Below are 27,903 nucleotides of genomic sequence, written 5' to 3'. Positions count from 1 at the left end.
CAACCCTACAACAATTTGTCTGCACACCTGACAGGACCATATGTCTCAGTCAAAGCATACTAGGGCACCTGGCCCCATGGCAGAGTATACAACACTACAATCATTCTGTATAACACATGCTGCACAGCTTACATTAACAGGGTAAACACTCAGCATGACAAAATACACAGATTCCGGAAATCAATGTAAGCATCAATAAACAAGTACTCTGCATGCAATACGACATGCACCATATCTCATAAATTCAGCTAATTCTTCAACCTCTGCAAAAGCCTGAAACACAAGAACTCAAACATACATGAATCAACATAAGCATAAGCTGAATATGGCATCAAATAAACATGGCAGTAGAATAACAAGATAGTTTGAAACATATGCACTAGAGCATTACTCACAAGCGTAAGATGGAAAGTATAAAGGATCACAAAATTCTTCCTAGTTCCCCTTCGTGAGAGATTTCTCACCCAAACATATATTCAACCCTCTGTACAACCAATCCAGCAGGAGCACCTAAGTATTGTGCAGGACCGTCAATGTCCCCTTCTCTCCTGTTCCACGCTCACGTCTGTACCTCATCAGGTGTTAGTCCACTGTCGAGTTAACGTACATGCTCAAGCTTCCAAATCATTATCTCCAAATAGCAGATATAATGAAGGCCAAAGAACACCAGAAATTCGCTCCCCTCATGCTTCCGATCCATACCGCACACCACTTCCTGTTTGCATAGTGGCAGCAGTGCGCCGACCGATACGCGGTCTAGTTGTTGGGCTCCCAGCTGTCATCTCGGAAATCATGTTCTTCCTTCCCTATCCCGCAACTCCACAACTCTAAGGGTGAAGCACGAAGGCCTGCCACCAAGTGACGCTTGTTGCTGTCTCCTGCAGGGTGTGTCACAGTGCTCGCAGCATACACTCGGGATGGCAGCAGGAGGGAACACAGTCATGATGCAGGGACGCGTGGGTATTTTCAAACTTCACATCACCTCCTGGTAAGTGAACATGAGCCATGTATCCATGACAGTCATGCGGCCCATTTACATCCTGCGGAAACCCAACGGCACAAGGTCATGCACTCTGCACTACCAAAAACATGGCAAAGTGTAAGTCAAAATGCCACCACAGCGTTGCAGAACTCACCTGTATTATTTAATTTTCAATGTACCTTCATGGTTGGTGGCACCGCAATCGTGCAGCCGGTTCTTCAAACAAAATGCCATATATTCACAACGCTGCCAGTTTCTTTAAAATAAACTCTGCCTATTGCCCCCAAATACATGCAGCTGCTTCAAAGAAATCCTGCCCATTCCTTTGAAAGTAAATACTGTCGGTTGCTCTTGCTGACTCAGTAAACAGGTTCTGTCTACACTTGTAGCAACTCCAGGGGCTTCCACCACTTGTTGAAATCTCTTGCAGTATGTCAGGGCAGACTGGCAAGTTGGCATCAGTACATAAAGTTAATTGAGTTCAAGAAAGTCAAAAGCCTCAGACTGCAGGCTGTCTAGAGGATGAGGGACACTTGTGGTGCTAACCAGGACGTTTCTTTTCCTTCAAACTTAAGGTTCCTTAGTTCCAGTTTCTTCAGCAGGTTAACATACAATCTATCATCCACAACACGCAGGTTCTTACTTCAAATCGCCACCATTGTTCCAATCCAAAAGAAGTCCAAAGGTAGCTGTAGAGTAAGTTACGCGAGTAGGTTTATTAAGCTTATTTACAGGATACTCAGATGGCAAATAGAAGATGGGAAGTTCAGCCCCACCAGGTGCAGCCTCCTTCCTGCTCAGCCCACGCGCTGCAACTGACACTCTCAACCACACCAGGCATTCCAGCATCTCTTTACCTCACCTGGTACTCCAGCGTTCCAAAACATCACATCCACACTGGCTGAGCAGAAAGGAGCAGATAACTAAGGGAAAGGATGCATGATGAGAATTCAAGTCACAACTGAAAACTTGCATGTGAACACAGATAAAAGTAAGCACAAACAACAATTTATAGAACCCAGGAGTAAGTCTGCACAAGTCCCGGCGTACTCCTGGCTTTCTTGTACAATTCAGTATTCAAGTGAAGTCACAGCAAAAGTCTTGCGAATGAGGCTCTCAAGTCAAAATAATGATTTTATTTGTGTGTTTATCATGCTCAATATCTGATCTGCTTGTAAGCTACTTTTTAAACTTCACATTTTCAGGTTTGTGGCATTGTGTTTAACTAAATGTACGAAGTTAGCACACTGCATTCATTGTTTCTTATCTCTGTTCAACTTAGTCTCGATTGCCCGTTCTTTTGTCCCAAATCCTGTTACTAATATACTTGAAAATGAGCGACACTTTAAGCTGTTCAGCTTCTGTTAGAAGATTTCACTTTGCGGGGTCGTTTTGACCTGTTTCTGCTGCATTTAGGCTTTGAATAGTTTTGTCTGAAAGAAAGGAACTGCAGAACTGACCCGAAGCACAATGCAGTTTTGTTAGAAAGTGCTCGTTAAGTGAACGTGTATGAACTTACCTTTCAAATTTGATCTAAAGAAGTTATTAGCAATACAAAAAACAGTTATAATGTTCCTTGTAATATTAAAACCTAAACCCAATCCAACACGTCTCTGTCTTGGAATAAAACAATGCCAAGCAACGTTTCTGGAACAAACCAGTCTCATTGTTGAATTTATTATTTCAATTATCTTTTGATGTGTCTTCTGTGCTTTAAACCCATTAGTTGCATTGGAATCTCAGTTAATTATTTTTCCTCAAGAACTGGTTTTCAGAAGACACTTCCATGTTGCCTTTATGTTTTTTTTCAATTCTTTATTTGTAAAGCGTGAACGTACACCTAAAAGGCATCTTGGCGCTGTTATAGAGCAGGCCCTGCTATCACAGTTAATACATATAACCAGATGTAGCGAGATAGGGGGCATATTAACAAGGGCCGGCGATAAATATCGCAAAGCGCGCTTAGCGCTTGCATATTTATTGCCTGCTATCTCTGGAATTTATCGCCCGGTTAGCGCGTTATTAACAACGCGCATCGCCGAGGCGATAAAAATTCCAGAGAGAGTGTGGATATCGCCGTTTTCCATGGTGGAAAACGGCGATATCCTAGATGATAGGGCTTGTGGTCTTAGCCACAGAATCCACCCCCCAGGTTAAGTATGCCTTAGTCAGGAATTTAACAGACGTTAAATTCCTGCGTTAAGGCATACTTAACGCGATTTTAAAAATCGCTACCCTTCCTTGTTAATATCGCGAAGCTGCCTTCGCGATATTTTCCCTGGTTGGTTTCACAGCCACGCCTACTTTGCATCTCATTAGCGATGCAGTTACGCATGCTGGAAACGGGCGCTAAGAAGGCGATGAAATTATCGCCTCTTTTCGCCCGAAAACGGACGCAAAAGCGGCGATAATTTCATATTGCAGCGTTGTTAATATGCCCATAAGTGTGTTATTGAAACTTTCTTATAACCAACATAAGAAAAAATGGGTTTTAATTTAATTGAAAGACCGAAAGACAGCTGAGCACCACATATTTTAAATAATTTTCCGTCAATCCGAGCATTCACTTTTGGAAAAGAGAATAGATAATTTTTTTTAAAAAAATCCACTTTGTATGGCCACCAACATTTGCGTGAACAATGATCTAGATTTTCTTTAGAGTAAGTGGAAAACCAGATATCACGAGCCTGAAATTGTTTAGATGCGTGGTTATAGTCGGTCGTTTACGAAGCAGTACATTTTTTGCGCAACACTTTGCCAAATGTTTTTGAACTGAGCTTTGCACACAAGAAAACGTGTTGCCGAATACTGCAGCAAAAGCATTCATTATATAAGAGTTGCCTCCAGGCTTGGCCTTCACCGATTGTACCAACTTCACGTAAACACACGTTGATCTTCACAGCCACTTCGCCCAAAGAGCTCTCGGAATGCATCGACTGTTTGTTTTAGGTTGCACCAATTTAAACAATCCTCTGTAATAGTGTTTGACACAAAACATCAGACTCACTCACGTGTTTATTTTCTCCAGCATTGTAATCTCCCCACCTATGAGGCAGGAGAAGAATCAGTGGTTTAGTGAGGGTGCCATGGGCCTTACTGCAATAATGAAACAAGCATTAGCAAAGCCAATAGGTCTCATCTATAAAATAGCTCTTTGCTTTGCCAATGTGTTTTAGCCATGTTGTACACTGGCGTGGCTGATGTTCAGCAGGCTTAAAATTAGTAGCATGAAGTGGAGTGGCACAGAGTGGAGTATAGTGACGTAGAGTGAAAGGGTGCAGAGTGTTGTGGAGTGGCGTGGAGTGGAGTGGTGAAGAGTGGAGTGGCGTTGAGTGGCAAAGAGTGTCGTGAAGTGGAGTGGAGTGTCATGAAGTGTCATAGACTGGAGTGTTGTGGAGTACTGTGGAGTGTCATGAAGTATACTAGAGTGGAGTAGGGTGGAGTAGATTAGAGTAGAGTAGGCTAGAGTGGAATCGAGTTGTGCACAGTGGAGCGATGTAGAGTGGTGCATAGCGACATAGAGTGGAGGGGCATAGAATGGAGAGGCATAGAGTGGAGGGGCATAGAGTGGAGTAGAGTTGAGTGATATAGAGTGGAGTAGATTGGAGTGGCAGAGTGTGAAGTAGAGCATTGTAGAGTGGAGTAGAGTGTCATAAACAGGAGTAGCATGGAGTGCCATAGAGAGGAGTAGAATGGCATAGAGTGTAGTGTGTAGAGTGGTGTGCCGTAGAGTGGAATGTCATAGAGTACAGCATTGTAGATTGGAGTGGAGTGTCGTAAAGTGGAAGATCGTAGAGTGGAGTGTCATAGAGTGAAGTGTCATGGAACGGCATAGCGTGTAATAGTGACACAGAGTGGAGTACATTTGCATAGAGTGTAGTGGAGTGGCGTTAAGTGTCATAGAGGGTAGTGGCATAGAGTGTCATAGAGTGGAGTTGCATAGAGTGGTGTGAAGTGGAGTGGCGAGGAGTGGAGTAGAGTGATGTAGAGTGGAGTGTTTAGAGTGGCATTAGAGTAGAGTACAGTTAAGTAAAGTAGAGTGGAGTAGAGTAGAGTAGAGAGGAATAGAGTAGAGTAAAGTGGAATGGTGCAGAGTGGAGTGATGTAGAGTGGCTTAGAATGCAGAGACATTGAGTGGAGTAGAGTGTCTTGGCATAGAGTGTAATATAGTGTTGTAGAGAGGAGGGGCGTAGATTGGAGGGGCGTCGAGTGGATGGGCGTAGAGTGGAGTAGAGTGTCATGTAGTGAAGTGGCACAGAGTAGAGTGGAGTGGCATTGAGTGGAGTAGAGTGTTGTAGACTGGAGTAGATTGTCATAGAGTGGAGTCGCGTAGAGTGACATAGAGTGGAGTAGAATGGCATTGAATGGAGTGTGTAGAGTGGCTTAAAGTGGTGTGGTGTAGAGTGGAATGCCATAGAGTAATGGGCCGTAGCGTCATAGAGTGTAGCGTCATAGAGTGTAGCGTCATAGAGTGTAGCATCATAGAGTGGATGGTCATAGAGTGGAGTGTCATAGAGTGGAGGGTCGTGGAGTATCATGGAATGGAATAGGGTGGCATCGTGTGGAGTAAAGTGGCGTATATTGGAGTAGAGTGTCATAGAGTGGAGTGGTATAGAGTGTTGTACAGATTTGCATAGGGTGACATAAAGTGGAGTGACGCAGAGTGGAGTAGAGTGGCATAGAGGGGAGTGTGTAGAGTGGTGCAGAGAAGTGTAGCATAGAGTGGAATTTCATAGAGTAAAGTGTCGTAGAGTGGAGTGGAGCGTCATACAGTGTGGAGTCAGAGAGTGGAGGGCCATAGAATGGAGGGGACTGGAGTGGCATAGAAAGGAACAAAGTGGTGTAGAGGGTTGTGGCATAGAATGGAGTGTTGTAGAGTAAAGTGTCATAGAGTGGAATAGAGTGGTATAGAGAGGAATGTTGCAGAGTGCCATAGAGTGGAGTGGTACAGTGTGGAGTGTCATAGAGTAAAGTGTTGTAGAGTGGAGTGGTGAGCAGTAGCATGTTGCAGAGGGTGGTACAGTGGAAGGTCGTAGAGTGGACTGTTGTAGAGTGGAGTGTCATTGAGTGGAGTGTCGTGGAGTGGTATGGAGTGGCGTAGACTGGCGTGGGTTAATGTGGCATAGATTGAAGTAGAGTGTTGTAAAGTGGAGTGGTATTGAGTGTCATAGAGTGTAGCGGTATAGAGTGGCGTTGAGTGGCTCGGAGGGGCATAGAGTTGGGGGGCACAGAGTGATGAGGAGTGGAGTGGTGTAAGGTGGCAGGGAGTGGAGTAGAGTGGAGTGCTGTATAGTGGAGTGGTGTAGAGTTGTACAGAGTGGAGTAGAGTGCCAGAGAATGGAGTGGGATAGTGTGGAGTAAAGAAGAGTGTCCTAGAATGGAGTGCAGTAGTGTGGAGGGGCATAGAGTGAAGTGGCATTGAGTATCATAATGAGAGTGGAATAAAGTGTCATAAAGTGGAGTAAAGTGTCATAGAGTGGAGTATGAGTGGATTGCCGTGGAGTGGAGTAGAGTGGAGTGGTGTAGCATAGAGTGGAGTAAGTGTCATAGAGTGGAGTGGCATAGCGTGGAGTGGTGTGGTGTGGCATAGCATAGAGTGGAGTAAGTGTCATAGAGTGGAGTGGCATAGCGTGGAGTGGTGTGGCATGGAGTGGCATAGATTGGAATAAAGTGGCATAGAGTGTCCTAGAGTGGAGTGGTGTAGAGTTTCATAATTTGTCATAGAGTGGCATAGAGGGAGTATTGTAGAGAGGACTGGCTCAGTGATGTGAGTGCCGAGTGATGTCAAGTGGAGTAGAGTAGTCTAGGGTGAAGTTGTGTAGAGTGGCATAGAAAGGAGTAGAATGTGGTAGAGTGGAGCAGAGTGGCGTAGAGTGGAGTGGCATAAAGTAAGTGAAGTGGTGTTGCGTGGAGTATCATCAAATGAAGTGTCATGGATTGTAGTGTAGTGGCCCAGAGTGAAGTATAATAGAGTGGAGTGGGGTAGGGTGGAATAGCTTAGAGCGGAGTAGAGTGGCCTAGAGTGAAGTATCATAGAGTGGAATAAAGTGGCATAGAGTCGAGTGGCATAAAGTAGTGTAGAGTGTCATAGATTTAAGTGGAGGAGAGTGGCATAGAGTGGGGTGGCAGAGAGTGAAGTGGAGTATAGCAGAGTGGTGTAGAATGGAATGGAGTGGAGTAGAGTGGGGTATAGTGGAGAAGAGTGTAGTAGAGTGGGGTACTGTGGAGTAGAGTGGAGTGGCATAGAGTGGAGTAGAGTAGAGTGGAAACGAGTGTTGTAGAGCAGAGTAGCGGGGAGTGGTGTGAGGTGTTGTGGAGTGGAGTGGCGTAGAGTGGAGTGGTGTAGAGCTGAATGGCATAGTGTAGAGGCTGTGGTAGCACACTGATATTACAGATAACACATTTTCAGTTGAAATAACCATTATATTTGCACAGACATGCAGTTTACTGATAAAACTATATGGGGCACAAATGATAATGTGTGGAAATGTCATCATTTAGTGTAGTGATTTGTTTTGGTGGTATTATAATATTTGTTTCCTCCACAATTCTCAATCATAAAAAAATAGCTTCATGAGATATTTCCTGATTCTGATATATTCAGAACTATTTGCATGGTTCTTTACAGACATTTACATTTTGTGGTGTGCTTGAAAAATAACACCAACAAGCCTTCCGGAAGCACTACCCCAGTACCCAGCATGATTGTCACATAAATCCTCTCAATTTGTAGTCAGAGAAAGAAAAGTAATTACCAAGATCCCAGTGGAGATAGAGCATGACATTTGACCTCTGTCTTTGAATGACATGATAAGAAAAAAATCATAGGTCTGTTTACAGAAAGTGAGCACTCATGGAGAATACAGTAAACAGGCTAGGATCCATGGGAAGGACAAAGACATACTGGACAGCCTAAAAAGTAAACCTAGCAAATAGGAAAGCAAGCAACTGTGAGTTAACAATCATAAAGCCAATGGTAAGCAGTGGGTGGCATGCATTCCCAGGGAAGCTTTTTGAATATACCCAGGAAGTCTTTGCAAACCAGGCAGCTGCACTGTCTGGTAGGCTTTGACCTCACACACATTGGAAAAGCTAATAGATCAGGTGTAGGCTGTCTGCCTTTTGGCTTTGTAAATGCTTAATTTGTTTTGTCCTGGTTTTTGTAAAATAATGTGTTGGAGGGGCTGCTGGGCTCTCTACAATATAAAAAAGATAACGTTAGCTAGAAACAAACATGCTTTTTGGTCTCAAAAAGAGCACATTGCTATAGTAGTTCCTTGCACTGAAGCAAATTCATCTGTGTGCTGATGTGCTCCTTGTGGGAGTGCAAAATCAGTCGCTTACTATAAAGTTAGCCAGTGGCTGAATTTGGCTGAGCCACTGCCTGATGCTGTACACTGTAGTGGGCGGAGAAAAAATATGATTTGCACACCAACAAAACAATAGAGGAAGATTATATATATAATTTTAGTAACATCAAAGGTCTTGTCCTAACACCAGGCATAGAAATGGGCTCTCAATGTGCTGGCTGGGTAATGAAATAAAGGAATAATTGAGGGCGGCTGGCTAATATCTCTTAGTACCTAGATAAGGTAACATAAATGAGCAGAACAGTGGTCCCTTCAGTGCCATTTATACCACATTAATATTTATCAGGACAAAATAAATTGTGCTTTAAAAACTGAGCATAAAGGAAACAGAATAAGGTTAAACAGATAACTAACAAGAGTAATCAACACACAATTGAAATATTATTTTAAACAAAAAGTAGTAAATAACAAGGTGCTGCTGATAAGAAAGAATGGGTGATAGTGTGGTATCCATGTGTATCAAATGTGTGGAAGAGTGGGTGCAGCATGAGAAACAGATAAAGACAATTGTCTACCAACTATTTTGTATCTCAGGACACTGCAGGATAGTTTAAGAATTGAGTCCCAAGCAAATCTCTAAATGGTGACCATGTGGGAGGTCGACTGGTGGAGTGCCGGATATTTTGACCCAGGTAGTCATTTATTGTTGGTGATCATCACAACAGTGTCAATATACATTTGGAAAATAGCAACCCTTCATGAAAGCATGTTGCAAACAAGTATTGGCATAGCCAGTAGGTCTCACTTTTGGGACCTTATAAGTGTTTAGCCACAGCTATTGGCTTTGCCAATGTCTTCAAGCTATGTTGTAGAGCATTGTGGCTGCTGTGCAGCTTGTTGAAAAGTTATATAAACAAGTGTTATAAGCATTGTTGTTACCTTATATATAAACAAGAAGACATTATGTACAGCTGAACAACCCTATTAAATAAAGAATTGACATACAAAATGTATTCCAGTTTTTTTGTCCTTGTAATGCTGGCAACTTCTCCCTGCCTGTTCTGGGAGGAGGAGGTTGAAAATAGTGTTTGAATTACAGCAGAAGCAGCGGACGGACACTAGGGGAGAAACAACAGCTGCCAGATTCCGAGGGCAGACTGAGGTGGTGCTAAGGGATGCCGATGTGGTGCTGAGGTGGTGGTGTGCTGTTGCGGAGGTGATGCTCAGGTGATGTTGAATGATATTCATGTGGTGCTGAGTGATGCTAAGTGGTGGTGTGCTGGTGCGCAGGTAATGTTCAGGTGAGGCTGAGTGATACTGAGGTGGTGCTGAGGTGGTGCTGAGTGATGCTGTAGTACTGAGTCATGTTGAGTTGGTGGTGCTGCACGGTGTTCAGGTGGTGCTGAGTGATGCTGAGTTGGTGCTCTGCTGAGGTGAATCTGTGCTGAGGTGGTGCTGCACTGATGCTGAAGTGGTGCTGCATTAGTGCTGAATTGCTGCTGAGGTGGGGCTGTGCTGATGCTGAGGTGGGGCTGCGCTGGTGCTGAGGTGTGGAAAAAAGTCACTAGCTTAACCTGTGCTCAACCCTCTGGTAGCTTGGCACAAATGTAGTCAGGCTTAGCTTGGGCTTGGCACAACTGTAGTTAGGCTTAACTTAGAGGCAATGAAGTATTTATGCAGCATTCAAACAGCAATAACGTGCAAACACAACACAAGAAATATACCACACCAATTTTGAAAAATAGAGTAAAATGTGATAAATTATTTGACACCAAAACCACAAAAAGCCAATCAGTAGAACTGGAGGAATGCGATTCTATCGATGTAGGTAAAAGAAGTGCTTAAAAGCACAAAGTGCCTACTATGGTTATCTGATCGCGCCAATTAGGCTGAATACAGGGACCAGGTTAGGTCATCTGTGAATTGTACCATATGTCCTTGATATGGGGCGTTGCACCACACAGGGGTGGTTCCCAGGAGCAATGTGAGGTCCAGAAGTGATCTGAAGAGTAAGTCTGAGGGTCCTAGGTTTATACCCAGTGCCCACTTTGAAGTGGGAGAAGCTTCTGGAGTTTCTCCCTACAGAGCTGTCTGGAATGTCCTGCCTCCTTTCCCTGGTCACAGTCTGTCTGAGGTCACAATAGGACTGTGTGAAGTCCTTTGTGTGTGAGCTTAGCCAGTACCTTTGAAGTGCAAGTGTGGTTGGTGACAGCTCCACCCCCCATCAAGTCAGAGATGGCCCATCCTGCCAACACCCAGAATCTCTATTGTGATGCTGCCTGGGAGAAATACTCAAAGACCAACTGCCAGCTACACCTTGTCATGTGACCCATAACAGGCTACAGCACCAAATGTTTAGGACAAGAAAATGCCAACATTCTAAAAGGGGCATTTTCAGAGCTGTGACTTAAAATCTGAATTTACCATTAATGAATATTTTAAATAACAATACCTTAGTAAACCACAGAACCCTGCATTATTTGGCACTTGCTAGCCTTGATAGACCTGCCTGTTGCACATCCTTAAGTACTTCCTGGAGGTGAAGCAGGTGGTTCTCCCAGCAACTATTGTAGACACCTATGCCATCCAAGTAAGCTGCACTGGAGAGCTCAGTCCAACCTAAGACTTGGTTCACCAACTTCTGGAAGGTGACAGGGGCATTCCTGAGCACAAAGAGCATTACCCTATACTAGAAGTAGCCAATATCCTGAAGTGAGGTCCAAAGTGCTCTGGAACTTGGTAGTCGCCAATCTGTCTTTAAATTCTTCAGCATGGGGGGGGTAGGGTGTGCCCCAGTTATGGTGACTGTCATGGTGACTGTGAGTTGAGCCCCTTGTAGTCCACATAGAAACCGAGTTCTGGGACGGTGCGCAGTGAGGCGACTTTGTTGGCCGGCACCACTGGGCTGAACAGGGGCTACTGGAGTGCTCAATCACTTCCAACTCCTGCATTTTGGATACTTCCTCCTTAATACTGGACCTCACCTTTATCTGACAGCCTGTAAATTCTGGTTTTGACAGGCAGGCTCTCCCCTATGTCTATATCATGGGTACACAGGTGTATATGTCCAGGAGTGAGGGCTAACAGAGAGGCAAACTGTCCCAACAACTGGCAAACGTCCTTATACAGGTCTGGGGTCAGGGTAAGAGAAAGATTGACACCATCCACTGACCCATCTTTTTCTTAGGAAGATTGGACGTCAGGGAGATGTTCATTCTCGTCCTCCATGCCATCATCTGTCACCAGGAGTATGGTGAAATCAGACATCTCATGGAGGGGTTTGAGTTGATTAATATGAAGTATCCTTAAGGGGTTCCTGGGGGTTTTGAGGTCCACCAAGGTGGTGGTCCCCTTCCTCTCCTTCAAAGGGAGTGCCCATGACAGGTAATTGGTTCGCTGGAACCTTAATCTTTTTCCCTGTTTTGCCACTGGCCTGGCTGTTGGACCATGTCCTGCAGGATGTCTTCTTCCAGGGCCAATAAAAGTCGGAGACACGACTGGCAACGTTTTTGCCCTATTTCAGATGTCCTGCCAGGGGTATCTCATGAGCCAGTCCCAGTAGGAAGGCCCTGTAGCAATGGGAAACCCCCAACACACGTATTTCTCCATGCATAGGTACCTTATGCTCACTATACAGGAAGTCATGTTCCCAATAAATGAGCTGAACTCCAGAGGTTCCACCCGCTGCCTGGGCTTCAGCTTGCAGCCTCATGCTCTTTAAGGTTGAGCACTCATTATTTCCCTTGCAGAACTCATACTTTGTGAGCCCATTCCTCAACTTGCCATCCAGCAGGTTCAGGCATGTCCTCTAGGGAGGTAATATCTTCCCCAGTAGGCTTTGGGGCATCCTCCTCTAGCACCCCATCCACATGAATAGTGGGAGTCTCAGGGGCTGGTTTCACATGCCCTTCCCTTTCTTGGCAGCTTCCTTGACTCCCCTCCTGGGCAGCCATGGATCATATGGTCATGCAGTCCTACTCAGGTACCCCCAACATCTCCAGGTGTGACCTGTGATCCATTTCGTTCCAGGGAGTGTGCTCTAATTAATTTCCTAATAAACAATCCACAGTTATGGCAGGATTCACAGCTACCTTAAGGGAAGCAGAGACCCCCCTCACTTAAAGGAAACCTGAACCACTGGGTAGCAGCTCTCAGAGTTGTCTGCTACTAAAATCTAGTGGACTATATTGGGTATCACCTGCTATGAGGACACCATTTGATTCCGTCCTGTAGTCATGCTGGCTCTTGTGTCCCTCAGAGCCTCCACTCTCTGTCCATCGATAGTGACCCACTGCCTATAATTTAAAGTATTGGAAGACGTGGGGTTTGGGCACCATCTCTCTGTCACCCAGGGACACTAGGGCAACCTCAGCTAATCCATCCACTATAACTGTTCTTATCTATAATCCCATTTCTTGTGGCCTGATTGGGCTTGAGTCCCTTTCCCTTGTGAATTGTTTTGAGGGCCTTGAGAGAACTTTTTTTTATTTTTAACTCCCCCCTCTTTCTTTTGGTGGGAACCCTGACCGCCATCTACTTGTTGATCTTAGGGCTGAGCAGCAGTCTGCCTTCTTAGCAACCTCCCTTAGGTCAGAGAGCCTACTATCAACTCACTGTTGGCAGAGCTCTGGAAAACAGTCTCTGAACATGTGCTCCCTTGCAAATAAATTGTACAGCTCCCTGTAAGCACTTACATCATTGCCAACCTTGCAAATGTGATCCACAAAATCCACCCCGAACTGTTGGAGCAACTTCTGTCAGTCTCTAAACTGGGGAAGCACCAAATCATTACGCCTCCTGAGGGAAGGGGTAACAAGTAGAAATGTCTTTATTTCTCCTTGTTTCTTTCTCTTTCTATGTGTCCTGCATTCTGCAGCACACATAGCAAGAGGAAAACGCTTCTTAGGGTTGTTTTTGTGCAGGAAGCCCCTTCCTGCACAAATCAATCCTACCTACAATACAGGCACCCTTGCACCATGGTGCAAGGGAGCCTGCTTAAGCTGCCGAAACAACAGCAGTACAGGGGAAAAGTATAGGAATGCACTGTATTGCATAAATATTGTGCATTCCTGCCCTGTCACTTTGGCATAGGGCAGCGCAGCAACATGACTTTCTGCTCTGCCCTACATCAAATCCCTGTAAATAATGGCCTTAGTACCTTTAGATTGTGTTTTTTTCTAAACTTCTGTTTATTGGTATTTTTAAACTTGTAAATTACAGCATTGTATCATAAATCAACAGAACATCTAAATAGCAATAAAGAGTCACCTCTAGTATTAAACAATGTACTCCAATCTTATCAGGTGTAACAGTAAATCCACACAATAGCTGTTAACATGAGGTATCCCCTTGCTTTTACGAAGGGGTGGTCAATAATCATTGCTCTGCTAGGAGAAATATTGAGATCAAAGTGATAGCCAATGATATAACAAAGAGCAGAAAGAAAAAACAAAGGTACACATGAACAAATCTACAAGCACAAAGGATTGACCTAATTGGCCCCGCGCTGCCAGTGAATAGTATAGGTGAGTAGTAAATACTAACTATCAGATGGGCAAGGGGGGTGAAATTGGCAGCCCACCCTCGGTTGTTAGGACAGCTGACCGCAACAATCAGGGCCTTACAATCATTATTGTCGGAGAGGCGGAGGGATCAGCAGTACCCTATTCACAGCCCCGGGACAGGGAACCAGGGCAAAGGCCACCAGAGTACCTCCTAGTTCAATGTTTAACCGTCTCCCCCACATAATCTCTTGGTATGTCCACTTCGCAGTACCTTTAAAATGGCTAGACTTTTGCTGAAAGGCAAGTGCCTGATGTCAAGAGTAATTTATAGAGTTTAGTGTCCACTAATCTTGCCTCTAATTGTTGCTCTATGTGCAACTAAAGATCCGGAAGGTGGCCCAAGGGCAGAAATCTGGAAGAAAATCAGAATCCAGAACAGACAGAAAATGCAGCAAAAAAGTTAAGTGACAGAAATCTTCAATTGAAAATGTTGTGGTCATAATCCAGAGGAAATAATTGAAGCCAAGAGGAGGCTGCAGTCTTGGGTGCAGCTTAAAGACAACCATGCCAGAAATGGCCACCAATATTAGACACAACTCCTGTAAGATGTAATACTCTCTGCATTTGTGCATTGTAGAACCTTAGGAGTCTTAAGGAGTATCAGGCCCAGAGGAGCTCTCTAAGGACTGCAGCAAAATCACTGGTAACACCAATGGGACTGGGGACAGGTCATAAAGCCTAAGGTCATAAGAAGTCATAAAGGTGGCCACAGCAGCAGTTGAACTGAGGGACACCACATTGGTGATGGAGCACACAGACAAAATAGCCCTGATTGGGATAGTAAGATTAAGTCTGGTCACAGGAGAAGTGGCAGAGGCAAAGGCCAATGCTGGAGCTAGGGCCAAGTGGTGGACTGAGCACAGGACACAGTTTCTAATGTGGGAACAGTGTTAAGAATATATGTGAAATAGGCAAATAACCATACTTGTATCCTCTTCCTTAGGGGGCCTTCGTATTTCAGACTCCAGCTGGCCCATAACAAAAGCTGAATTCAAGGGGCCATCAGGCCTCCTTTTGTTCCACTATCCTGGCTGTGAGTTATCTGAGTGGTCACACCTAGATGCAAGGGAGGGGGGCAAAGGCTCGCAGCTTGTTATCTCTTCACAAATACTTGAGAGGAGACCTTTTTACTTTCTTCAATCCCTGTATATAAGGGATATATGTATGCACTGTAAGAATGAAAAATTTGCTGGTCGGTCCCAGTATCTACATAAATAACATTTTAAATACAATTATTTTATTTCTTTATAGCCTTGAGATATTTCAAAATATGGACTTTGCAACCAATTAAGCAGAACAGATTTACTGCCACGTTTCTCTTAGTTGCCAATTTCTTTGTGGCAGAGTTTTTACAAAATAAATGTATACGTTGAGGCTCACATTGTGCGTTTTGGGTGCATCACTTTTTTGGCACAACCCCAACGCAAAATCTAATTTGTTAAATCTCGTAATGAGCTCAAATGTACTCCTGATAGATAGATAGACCTGCAAAAGATGTGTGAGGTGTCATGATCTGATGTCACTTCCTGTGAGGTCAAGGGTTGTAATGCCACTTCCTGTGCAGCCGTGCCATGATGTTGCGCTGTGATGTCATGCGCCATGATGTCATTTGCATACTGCCTAACTTGGTTAGTCCCCCTACTTCTATTTTTAGGACTTGTGCCCTGCCCCATATAATTAAAATAATTCACCCAACTCAAAGTTTGTCTCTTGACACTTAAGGTAGCCATATTTTTCTTCCCTAGTCCACACACCATTATGAGCGATTTCCCAACATTTTTGCACAAATCCAGGTCACTCATAAAGGATAGAAAAGACTCCATTAACAGACAAAGAGCCCCTGGAATTCGTGACATAAGCACCACGTGGTCTGCATAAAGCAGCGCTGGTACAAATCCTTGGGAGATCTTTGGAATATCACTAGAGACTTTTACCAAGACGGGACCTACATTGTTAATAAAAATAATTAAGAGCAGTGTAGCAAAAATACAACGTTGACACACCCTGCGGGCTAGGGTAAAACAGCGTGACAATTCTCCCAACAGGCCATACCGAACACTAGCTACCAAGATCTCTTTTAGCACAAAATCTTTAATGAGGAGCCCTGTTCACTTTGATGACCGTAAATTTATAGTTTTGTTATAAATTGAAAATAGCACGACATCAAGTATGAAAAACACCATTTTCAAATGTACTTTAACAAACTAATATACAATTAGCACAGCTTGGAAGATGCAAAACCTCTGTGGTTGGTAAGTGGCAGGTTTAGTTCAGCTCACTTTCCCTCTGCGGAGGTGTGGAGCAGATTAATTAATAATCTGCTGGTGCAGGGTCACCACTTAGCCACAGGTTCTTAACAAGTAAGGAGGAATCGACACTGGAGCGAAGTCAAACCATAGGTCATTTATTAAGCATTCATGGTCCGTTTGTATCTATTTAAAGAAATGTCATTAAACAATTTCAGGTCTTTGTGATAAGAGGCAGGTGCAGAACACAGGAGGAAGCACAAAGGAAACATAGCAGATACCAGACCAACTGACTGGTAGATGATCGTAACCCTTATTTCCACAAATGAAGTAAGTGTTATGGGAAGATAGAAAGGTGCTATTGTTCGTTCCAGTAATATTAAAAAGAATGGTACAGTCACTTTTACCCACAGGAATACTGCCAAAACTGCTTACACAAAGTTCTGCTCGGGCTCCGGTTACAGCGATAACAGGAGGTCCATTACCCTTGGTTGTTCAGGTGTTAGGGAAAACATATCTGGCGGAGAAATTCCCTCTGCAATATTCCTCCATTTCCCATACAGTTCCTTTGGCTTGGGGATTTCCTTCATCGGGGTAACAGACCTTGTTGAGCTGGGCATTAAGTCTACCCACATCAGTAAAAACCTTGTGACTTATTTCAGTGGCCCACAACAATGCACACCAGGCTCTACAGGAGCCATTATCTGAGAATGGCAAGGGGATAAAAGGCGTTCCTCCCTTCTTCTGGTGAGCTGGCATCATTCCACAGACCCAGAAGTTGGTAATGTTCGTAGCATTGTGGGTGTGATGTAGCATTTGTATGAAAGTGTTATTGAGGTAAGACATCCGGTGCTGCTATTCATGGTAGGGAAGAGTATAGTACACGTGTTCTGTGGGGACAGGAGTAGTAGCGGGCAATAGGGTTCAAGCCGGAATCATTTTCTCCATTGTCCAAAAAACTGCTGCCAAGATTATCAAGAGTATGATCAGAGTCACCATACACAGAGGCTTGTCTTTGTTACGCAACTGCAACTTAGATCCCAATTTCTGCATTTCTCCTTCTTGGTATCGATACAACCACAGGTCGGAGAGAGATCCAGGTAACACTGAACACGTATCACAACCCCACTCTGAACCTAGTTCAGCCGATTCTGTGATCCCACTGTGTCACAGCCGAACCGTTCCACTAATTGAAATCGGTCCTCCCGTATCTCTATCTGCTCCTTCCCTTCCTTGGTCGTAAATCGTACCTTGTTACTGAAGGCGTAGTTTGATCAGGAAACAAAGTATCTTCATTCAGAGGAGCAACACTTTTCTGGGTCTGTAAGATATCCTTCAGATCATTTCTGCCTTCTGGCTGGAGAACAGTTGCTGGGATTCGTTTGCAGTGGTTCCCAAGTATCCAGTGGCGTCTGTTGGTGACACGGACAGCAGCTCGGGTTGCCAGCAGCACTTGCTCGATGTTCTTCCAACGAGGTTCCAGATTCTTAGAACGTTGGAAATTCCTGAGAATCACAAAGTCTCCGGGTTGGAGACCATGGGCCGGACCCTCTGATTTATCTGGAATAACTTCACGCACCTGCTGATGAATCAGAAACAGTTTTTCAGTCAAGTTTCTAAAATAATCACTCAAAACAGGGTACTGTATTTCTTTAATCATCTTTGGTCTTGGTGCTCCCCATACATTCATAGGCCTACCAAAGACGATCTCATAGTGAGAAAGTCCAATCTTACTGTGTGGGATGGAACAAACAGATAGTAAGGCGAGTGGCAGGGCATCTGGCCATTTAAGGCTTGTTGTTGCTTGAATTTTTGCTAATTTGAGTTTCAGGTTGGCATTGTATCTTTCTACCAAACCCGCTGCTCGGGGATAATTAGCTGCATGAAACTTCTGCTTTACCCCTAAACCTTTAATTAGATACTCTATTATTTGGCCTGTAAAGTGGGAGCCGTTGTCGCTCTATAGGGAGTCTACAAACCCCAAAACGGGGGAAAAACTATTTTAACAGAACCTTAGCTATTGTCAAGGCTGTGTTGTCTTTAGTGGGATAAGCTTCAAACCACTTACTAAAGCAACAAACCACAACTAATACATATTTTAAATTATTACAGTGCTCCAATTGGATGTAGTCCATCTGGAGTGCTTCAAAGGGCACTTGAGGCGGTGAAAATCAACCAGTAGGGGTTGATACTCTCTTCCCAGGATTGTGCTGTAAGCAAATCATACAATTTTTAACCACATGCTCAGCTGTTTTCCGAATGAGCAGACTATACCAGACTGGATTCAATTGGGAAATGATGTTTTTGGCACAAAGGGGAGCAGGTCCATGAGCCATAGTCACAAAAGGTAATACATAAGCATAGGACAATTTCCATTTTGATATATCTTTTGATCTCCAACATCCCTCATCATCTAATTTGCCTTCCTTTTGCCATTCTGCCCTTTCCTGTTCAGTGGCTGACTGCTGTATGTCCTTAATCTCTGTATACATGTTTTCCCACCTTTCAGCTTGGGATCGTAACACATACATTTTACTTTATTTTATTTTGAGAGTTTTGTAGAGCGCGAACCAGACCATTGCGGGTATCAGAGCGCTTTACAGGGTAGAGTCTTAGTTACATAGACAGAGGTAATTCACATAGAGATTACAGAAACAAATTGTGCAAGTATACTCATTCTATCATTGACACATGATATAAGATACATAACAAGAACAAAAACATTCGGTGAGATTCAAGCATAATATAGATAATTATCTAGGGTCTCTTGCGAGTGCACTTGCAGATTCTCGTGCAACTTCGTCAACGAAAGCATTTCCTTTTCCCATCTTGTCTGTTACTTTTTTGTGGGCATTATATTTGATAATGGCTACACTCTTTGGAAATGACAAGGCAGTAAGAAGACTGTTTACCAATTTACCATGTTGTATTTTAGAGCCATGGGAGGTTAGGAATCCCCATTCCTTCCAGAGCTTGCCAAAATTGTGTGCCACACCAAATGCATACTGACTGTCTGTATAAATATTCACTCTTAATCCTTCACTAAATTCACATGCCCTCAAGAGCGCAATGAGTTCGGCTGCTTGGGCAGATTTTTGTGGGATACGGGCTGTTTCTACCACAGTCTGTAAGGTAGTAATGGCATAGGAGGTGCCATCAGTTAGTCTTAAACAAGAGCCGTCCGCCCATAGTTCTCCCTCAGGGTCTAACAAAGGTGTATCCTTTAGACCTATTATTCCCTTAGTCTGTTCTTCTGTTAGGAAAATGTAGTCATGCAAATCATAAGCTTGTTCAGCTGGCAAAGGTAACAATGTAGCTGGGTTCAATGTCAAACATCTCTTAAGTGTGATATGGGGTGCCAAAAGCATAAGTTTGTATCCTGTGAGTCTAGCGCTAGTCAAGTGTTGTGTCTTAGTCTGATTCAGGAGTGCATCCACAGAATGTGGTACCATGACGAGAAGTTTGATACTCAACACTACTCCTTAATTTTGCTGTACAGAAATCGCTGTGGCAGCAACCGCTTTGAGACAACCTGGAAGTCCTCTGGCCACTGGGTCTAATACAGCTGAAAAATAAGCACATGGACGATCCTTATTACCACATGGTTGTGTCAAAACTGATAATGCACCTCCTTCTCTCTTGTGTACATATAGTATGAAAGGCTTCGTATAGTCTGGAGTGCCTAACACTGGAGCAGAACAAAGTGATGCACGGAGCTGCTGATATGCTTCCTGACATTCAGATGTCCATGGTAGAGGAGAGGGAGTGTCTTCAGTAACAAGGGACAAATGAGGTTTGATAATAAGGGAGAAATTTGGGATCCACTGTCTACAGTAGGAAGTAATTCCAATAAGTGCCCTGGCTTCTTTCTGGGTACTTGGAACAGAAATTTTTAGGATACTTTGAATCCAGTCTTTAGTCAGAGTGCGAGCTTCCTTAGACAAGAGGTGACCTAAATTAGTGACCTCAGACTGACAATATTGTAGCTTATTCTTAGTGACTTTATGTCCCTTAACAGCAAGGTGCTGCAAGAGCGAGAGAGTGGTCTCTTTACAATGCTCAACTGTGTCTGCGGCTAGCAAAATATCATCGACATATTGCACAAGTGTGACTCCTGGTGGTAAAAGAAGTTCATCCAACTGTCGCTTAAGTGACTGGCTAGAAATTCTAGGGATTTCTGTATAGCCTTGTGGAGCACTACAAAATCTAAATGAGCGACCTCGTAATGAAAACCCAAAAAGATATCTACTGTTTTAATGCATAGGAATAGAGAAAAAGGCATTTTTTAGGTCTATAACAGAGAATACAGTAATTAATGTCAACAAAGTCGTAATATCAGAGACGACTGGATATTGAGGAATCACTATTTTATTAACTTCTCTCAAATCAATCAAGAATCTGTAAATCTTATCCCCTGGTCCATCGCCCCGTTTTAGAATGGGGAGAATGGGGCTATTGCATAAATTAGAGGAAACTTCCTCAACAACTCCTGGACGTATCATGTTGTCAATGACAGAAATCAATGCATCCTCGCCTTCTTTTGATATTTTATATTGCGGGACCCTTGGTAAGGAAGCATCCTCCCGAACCTGTATATGTACTGGGGAAATGTCAATTTTCCCCACATCTGTATCAGCAGTAGCCCAAACACATGCAGGGACAGAGTCAAGATCCGAACATAAAGAAAAGTTGTATTGTTTAGGCAATGTCTTTTTCCCAAAAATGACACGTACTCCAGATGGGGAACAATGTATAGTAGCATGGAAATATTTCAAAAGATCAAGTCCCATCAGATTATTTGGAGCATGTGGGGAAAGTAAAAAGGGGGCTGTAGTGATGAAATTCTCAACCTGCAAGGGTAGTTTTTGGGACACAGGGCTAGGAGTTGGTGTTCCATCAAACCCTATCGATGTGATCACTTGGCCAGACAAGGGTGTCCCAGGGACCAGTTTCTGAGATATCGCACTACGAGTTGCCCCTGTATCCACTAAACACTTCTGTTCCTGCCCAAGTGTGGTTGCTGTTACATAGGGCCCTGACTGATCTACAGGTATCTCAACTGGTCCTCCTTGTCCTACGCTGTCCTAGGCAAAATGTGCTCCACAGTTTCCTCTGATTCCCAATCCTCCATAGAATATTGATTATTTCACTGATTAAAATACTGTCCTGACCTATTCCTCTTTGGAGCTTGAACCTGCTGTGGCTGTTGTCGGGGAGCTGAAGTCCCTCGATTACTATTCGCTTGTCCCCTTCCTCTCCCACCAACAGCTAAAACAGGACACTCAAAACGCCAATGTCCTTTCTCCTTGCAATAAGCACATTGATCCAACCCTAGTGGAGTTTGTCTACGCGGTTGCCCTACTGGATGTGCTTGTCTATAATTCTGACCATAATTTTGACCACGGCCTCAACCTTGGGGCCCATAGACCTGAACCATCAGCACCCTAGTTTTCAATTCTTTTAGTTTTTCTTCTTTTGGTCTTGCTCAGTGGTAACCTGATTCTGGTAATACTGAGCCATATATAATATAGCTTTCAGATTCAGTGAAGCCCATGTGCTCTCCGAGTTCTTTAAGCGAACTGATATCTCAGGAAGCAAATTTCCCACAAATCTATCTGCAAATAAATGTGCACCCGTAGGTGTAGATGTATCTTGTCCACTAAAATCATGGAACACTTCCTCAAAGCGAGTTAAGAAATCAGGGACGGCCTCTCCCTGTTTTTGATTACAAGCAGTAAGGAGTGCCCAGTCTATTTTCCTAGCTAGAACTATCGTTTTTATATAAGTAAGTATGTTACCAGGAAGATCCAGTATAAGTTGACTAGGTTTCTGACCAGGTTTCGTATCCCTATCAGCTGCTATTATGGCAGTCCAATCTCCTCCCAAATCAACAGCATGATCCTGTTTCCGGGTAAGTCGCCACATGTACATCGTCATAAAATCATCTAGGATTTTTCAGTATGTCTGGTAGGGAGGCTTTTAAGGTGAGTACATCCGTCCTTTTCCAGGGCGGATATATCCAATTATACAAAAAATGGTCTCTAGCATCAGCAGTATTTGGGTCATCATTGCCTGCATTCCGTCTTTCGGGAATGAACTGTGGCACAGCTTCCCTCATAGGTCTTATTCGGGGAGAGGGGGAGATAGTTTATTACGGTATCCAATTATCGTTGCTATGGCAGTATTAATTCTATTTTACAGGGAAGGCCCCTATCTGACACTGTCGATTAATAGCTCTAACATCATCTGGGCCATTCAGTCCTCTAGTCATCTCCCATTGAACCATAAGTTGATGAGAAAGCTGATTTATGAGACAAAGAAGCTCGCCTTCAGAAAAACCCTGTATCTGATCTATAATTTCTTCTACTTCTATTTTTAGATCACTTAACCAATTTAATACTATCAACCTTATCACATCCTGACGTGATTGAGATACAGTAGAGCGAAGAACTCAAGGGGTCAGGACAGATGCAGGAAGTACAGAATCATTAGTCAATTCAAATGCAGTGTCCTGAGGTGGAGGCGCAGAGGCTTGGGGTGGGGGTGCTGTGGCCTGGGTTGGAGGGGGTAAGGAATGTACCGGTACTGCTTGGAAAATAGGGAGCTGGACAACCGCGGGCAAAAAAAGGGGAGCCGGAAGTGTCGGAGGTACAGGGGGGATAACATTTAGTGGTCCAGGAGGAAGAGGTGTTAAGGGTACATATGGGGGCGGGGGTCGTTCTATCAACAACCCATCAATATCTGAGTCCACATCTTCTTGGTGGACCTGAACTGCTACTGTTGGTCTAACAATATATTTTTTAAATGTTAATAATCTATGCTCTCTATCTAAACATTCCTTTTTCTCCTGGACTTCCTTATCCTTCAATTCCTTATACTTCTGATACTCTTTTTTCCTTTCCTGTTTCCTTTGTACCTTCACTGCCTTGAGCTGCCGCTCCTTCACTTCTTTCCTCCACATACGCGAACTGTCAAACATAACCAACTTTCTTTAAAAACAATCATTTCTCTAAATACTCGAGTTTGTGAGGGTCCATGGTTCCCTCTAATGGCCATTGCAACTGGGTATCCCCTTTTGTATATTCATTCCACAATGCATTATACATGATGGGACGAATACCATATTTGATGTACATCTCAAAATTCGGCATACCTTCTGGTGGCGCCGGCTGACTTGCTTCCAAAATGCTCTGCTTATCGCAGCAGCAACAACAAAACTTCCAAAGTGTGGTAAACACAGGCATGCTATATAAGATTGAAAAAAAACTTATAAACAGAGAGAAAAAAAAAATATTCTCACATTTACTGGTAAGAAAAAATGTTAGTCGAAACAAATAGCAAGTTCCAATGCAGATTCTAAGTACCAATTCCGAACGGATACCAAACAAATACCAAGCCAAGCAAATGCTAAACAAATCCCAACCAAATGAACTAGTTCAATACAGATTTACCTTATATGCAGTCTTCGACTCCCAGCTGTCGATCCTCCATGATCCAAAAATGACCGTCCGAAGGCCCCAGTCAAAGCTAGCAGCCACCAGGAAGATCAGAGTCGGAGACTTGAGAAATCACCTTGGACCATGAGCAACACTAATCTCTTCAGTTGGTGCGCCCCTCAGCAAAGTTCGTCTTACCGACCCGATCTCCTCCCCCGGTCCGACTGCAAGCCCTTGATGGGGTCCCACATTGGGCGCCAATTTGTGTAGCAGATTAATTAATAATCTGCTGGTGCAGGGTCACCACTTCGCCACGGGTTCTTAACAAGTAGGGAGGAATCGACACTGGAGCAAAGTCAAACCATAGGTCATTTATTAAGCATTCATGAAGGGGTCTCCATCCAACAAGTACCATCAAGATACCCAAGGAGAGAGCACACTGAACAATGGTTACATGGGTTTTTATAGTAAAGATCACAGACAAGGAATGCCCAGAGGTAAATAGAGCTCTGGTAAAAACACACAACTGAGACAATCGGTAAGAGTCAACAACCTTGGTGCCTTGTGTAACTGTCGCGTCCTGAAGCTGCACAACAAGATAGGCTATCTGAGCAAACTTTATCTAAGGCTTTACCATTGTTTAACAAACACATGAAACCCAGTGCAGACATCAGCTGTTTTTTTGTGCTGACTTTGCAAGTTTACGCAGCCTACAATGTTTCAATTTAGATTTGTTTACCTAATGTTTATGCAGGTGTGGTGTCAAGGATAGAGTCAGGCTGAAAGCAGGACAAAGGTGAGCATGGATGAGGCGGAGCTGAATTAGAAAATGAAAGATTCAGATTTTAAGGTTTCACAGTCCTTCTTTTTCAGCTGTGCTGAATACATTCTAGAAGGTACATGTATTAATCGTGTACATTAATATTCATTAGTTCATGAATTTCGGTACGCATAATCATTTCTCTATTTAATTCATGAACATTGACTGGGGAGGGTTTAATACTACTACAGACATTTATACAAGTGGTGCATATCATAGGGGCGCATTGGATGCAGCAGCAGCAAGTGAGAGAGATGGCTCCTATGATTACTATTCCCTTTAATAACTTCCAACCCTAAGTGGAGATGTCTCTGTAACCACTCGGACCAGGACCACGTTCCTTGGTCTTGATGTATTTCTGCAGCTATTTTATGTAATTTGGAAATGGCGTTATAGACAGAAGGGGTGTGGTCAGGTATGAACACGCAACAGCTACTACCGATGATGCGGCATGCTCCACCACGATCGGCAAGCACTACATCAAGCATCATTCTATTTTGAAGAGTTACAATTCTTGTAATCTGGAGCTCTTTGGTAATATTTCCTAGAGCCATTGCTGTCTGATAAGTTACTGCTTCTACTACTCTGGTCAGGCGTCTAATTTTTCGACTGTTTAGGGCTGCACCAACGAAGATAAAATCAACAAATTGCTGTAAAGCTGTATCAGTCTGATCAACTTCATCACTATTTATGGTCCGTTTGCATCTATTTAAAGAAATGTCATTAGACAATTTCAGGTCTTTGTGATAAGAGGCAGGTGCAGAACACAGGAGGAAGCAAAAAGGAAACATAGCAGATACTAGACCAACTGACTGGTAGATGATAGTAACCCTTATTTTCACAAATGAAGTAAGTGTTATGGGAAGATAGAAAGGTGCTATCATTCATTCCAGTAATATTAAAAAGAATGGTTCAGTCACTTTTTCCCACAGGAATACTGCCAAAACTGCTTACACAAAGTTCTGCTCTGGCTCTGGTTACAGCGATAACAGGAGGTCCATTACCCTTGGTTGTTCAGGTGTTGGGGAAAACATATCTGGCGGAGGAATTCCCTCTGCAATATTTCTCCATTTCCCATACATTTCCTTTGGCTTGGGGATTTCCTTCATCGGGGTAACAGACCTTGTTGAGCTGGGCATTGAGTCTACGCACATCAGTAAAAACCTTGTGACTTATTTCAGTGGCCCACAACAATGCAAACCAGGCTCTACAGGAGCCATTATGTGAGAATGGCAAGGGGATAAAAGGGGATAAAAGGTGTTCCTCCCTTCTTCTGGTGAGCTGGCATCATTCCACAGACCCAGCAGTTGGTAATGTTCGTAGCATTGTGGGTGTGATGTAGCATTTGTATGAAAGTGTTATTGAGGTAAGACATCCGGTGCTGCTATTCATGGTAGGGAAGAGTATAGTACACGTGTTCTGTGGGGACAGGAGTAGTAGCGGGCAATAGGGTTCAAGCCGGAATCATTTTCTCCATTGTCCAAAAAACTGCTGCCAAGATTATCAAGAGTATGATCAGAGTCACCATACACAGAGGCTTGTCTTTGTTTCGCAACTGCAACTTAGATCCCAATTTCTGCATTTCTCCTTCTTGGTATCAATACAACCACAGGTCGGAGAGAGATCCAGGTAACACTGAACATGTATCACAACCCCCTCTGAACCTAGTTCAGCCGATTCTGTGATCCCACTGTGTCACAGCCGAACCGTTCCACTAATTGAAATCGGTCCTCACGTATCTCTATCTGCTCCTTCCCTTCCTTGGTCGTAAATCGTACCTTGTTACTGAAGGCGTAGTTTGATCAGGAAACAAAGTATCTTCATTCAGGGGAGCAACACTTTTTTGTGTCTGTAAGATATCCTTCAGATCATTTCTGCCTTCTGGCTGGAGAACAGTTGCTGGGATTCGTTTGAAGTGGTTCCCAAGTATCCAGTGGCGTCTGTTGGTGACACGGACAGCAGTTCGGGTTGCCAGCAGCACTTGCTCGATGTTCTTCTAACGAGGTTCCAGATTCTTGGTACGTTGGAAATTTCTGAGAATCACAAAGTCTCCGGGTTGGAGACCATGGGCCGGACCCTCTGATTTGTCTGGAATAGCTTCACGCACCTGCTGATGAATCAGAAACAGTTTTTCGGTCAAGTGTCTAAGATAATCACTCAAAACAGGGTACTGTATTTCTTTAATCATCTTTGGTCCTGGTGGTTCCCATACATTCATAGGCCTACCGAAAGACGGTCTCATAGGGAGAAAGTCCAATCTTACTGTGTGGGATGGAACAAACAGATAGTAAGGCGAGTGGCAGGGCATCTGGCCATTTAAGGCTCGTTGTTGCTTGAATTTTTGCTAATTTGAGTTTCAGGGTGGCATTGTATCTTTCTACCAAACCCGCTGCTCGGGGGTAATTAGCTGCATGAAACTTCTGCTTTACCCCTAAACCTTTCATTAGATACTCTATTATTTGGCCAGTAAAGTGGGAGCCGTTGTCGCTCTATAGGGACTCTACAAACCCCAAAACGGGGGAACAACTATTTTAACAGAACATTAGCTATTGTCAAGGCTGTGTTGTCTTTAGTGGGATAAGCTTCAAACCACTTACTAAAGGAACAAACCACAACTAATACATATTTTAAATTATTACAGTGCTCCAATTGGATGTAGTCCATCTGGAGTGCTTCAAAGGGCACTTGAGGCGGTGAAAATCAACCAGTAGGGGTTGATACTCTCTTCCCAGGATTGTGCTGTAAGCAAATCATACAATTTTTAACCACATGCTCAGCTGTTTTCCGAATGAGCAGACTATACCAGACTGGATTCAATTGGGAAATGATGTTTTTGGCACAAAGGTGAGCAGGTCCATGAGCCATAGTCACAAAAGGTACTACATAAGCATGGGACAATTTCCATTTTGATATATCTTTTGATCTCCAACATCCCTCATCATCTAATTTGCCTTCCTTTTGCCATTCTGCCCTTTCCTGTTCAGTGGCTGACTGCTGTATGTCCTTAATCTCTGTATATATGTTTTCCCATCTTTCAGCTTGGGATCGTAACACATACATTTTACTTTATTTTATTTTATTTTGAGAGTTTTGTAGAGCGCGAACCAGACCCTTGCGGGTATCAGAGCGCTTTACAGGGTAGAGTCTTAGTTACATAGACAAAGGTAATTCACATAGAGATTACAGAAAAAAATAGTGCAAGTATACTCATTCTAACATTGACACATGATATAAGATACATAACAAGAACAAAAACATTCGGTGAGATTCAAGCATAATATAGATAATTATCTAGGGCCCGATTCACAGAACTAACTTAAGACAAAATCCTAAACTTACTATCATTTTCGTATTCACAGAAGGCACTTACTCATTTTGGTATTCACAGAACGCACTTTCTCATTTTGGTATTCACAGAAGGCACTTACTTATTTCGGTATTCACAGAAGTTAGGAGTCCTAAGTTTAGGACTCCTAAATGCCTTCTGTGAATACCGAAAGTCTTAAAATTAGGATTTTTCTCAGTTTAGGAGTCCTAAAGTTAGG

General features: G+C 43.5%; 1 long non-coding RNA gene across 1 annotated transcript in view; it reads left to right on the top strand.

Annotated features, from left to right (window-relative positions):
• Positions 1–833: 833 nt before the first annotated feature.
• Positions 834–27,903, top strand: part of LOC146805635 (uncharacterized) — a 100,792-nt gene continuing 73,722 nt past the window's right edge. The window contains exon 1 of the long non-coding RNA XR_014967485.1: positions 834–988. This is a non-coding gene — a long non-coding RNA (uncharacterized LOC146805635). The remainder of the gene's footprint in view (positions 989–27,903) is intronic.

The sequence above is a fragment of the Triturus cristatus genome, chromosome 8 (assembly GCF_964204655.1).
Source record: "Triturus cristatus chromosome 8, aTriCri1.1, whole genome shotgun sequence".
Lineage (NCBI taxonomy): Eukaryota > Metazoa > Chordata > Amphibia > Caudata > Salamandridae > Triturus > Triturus cristatus.
This window is presented reverse-complemented; position numbering and strand designations above follow the sequence as displayed.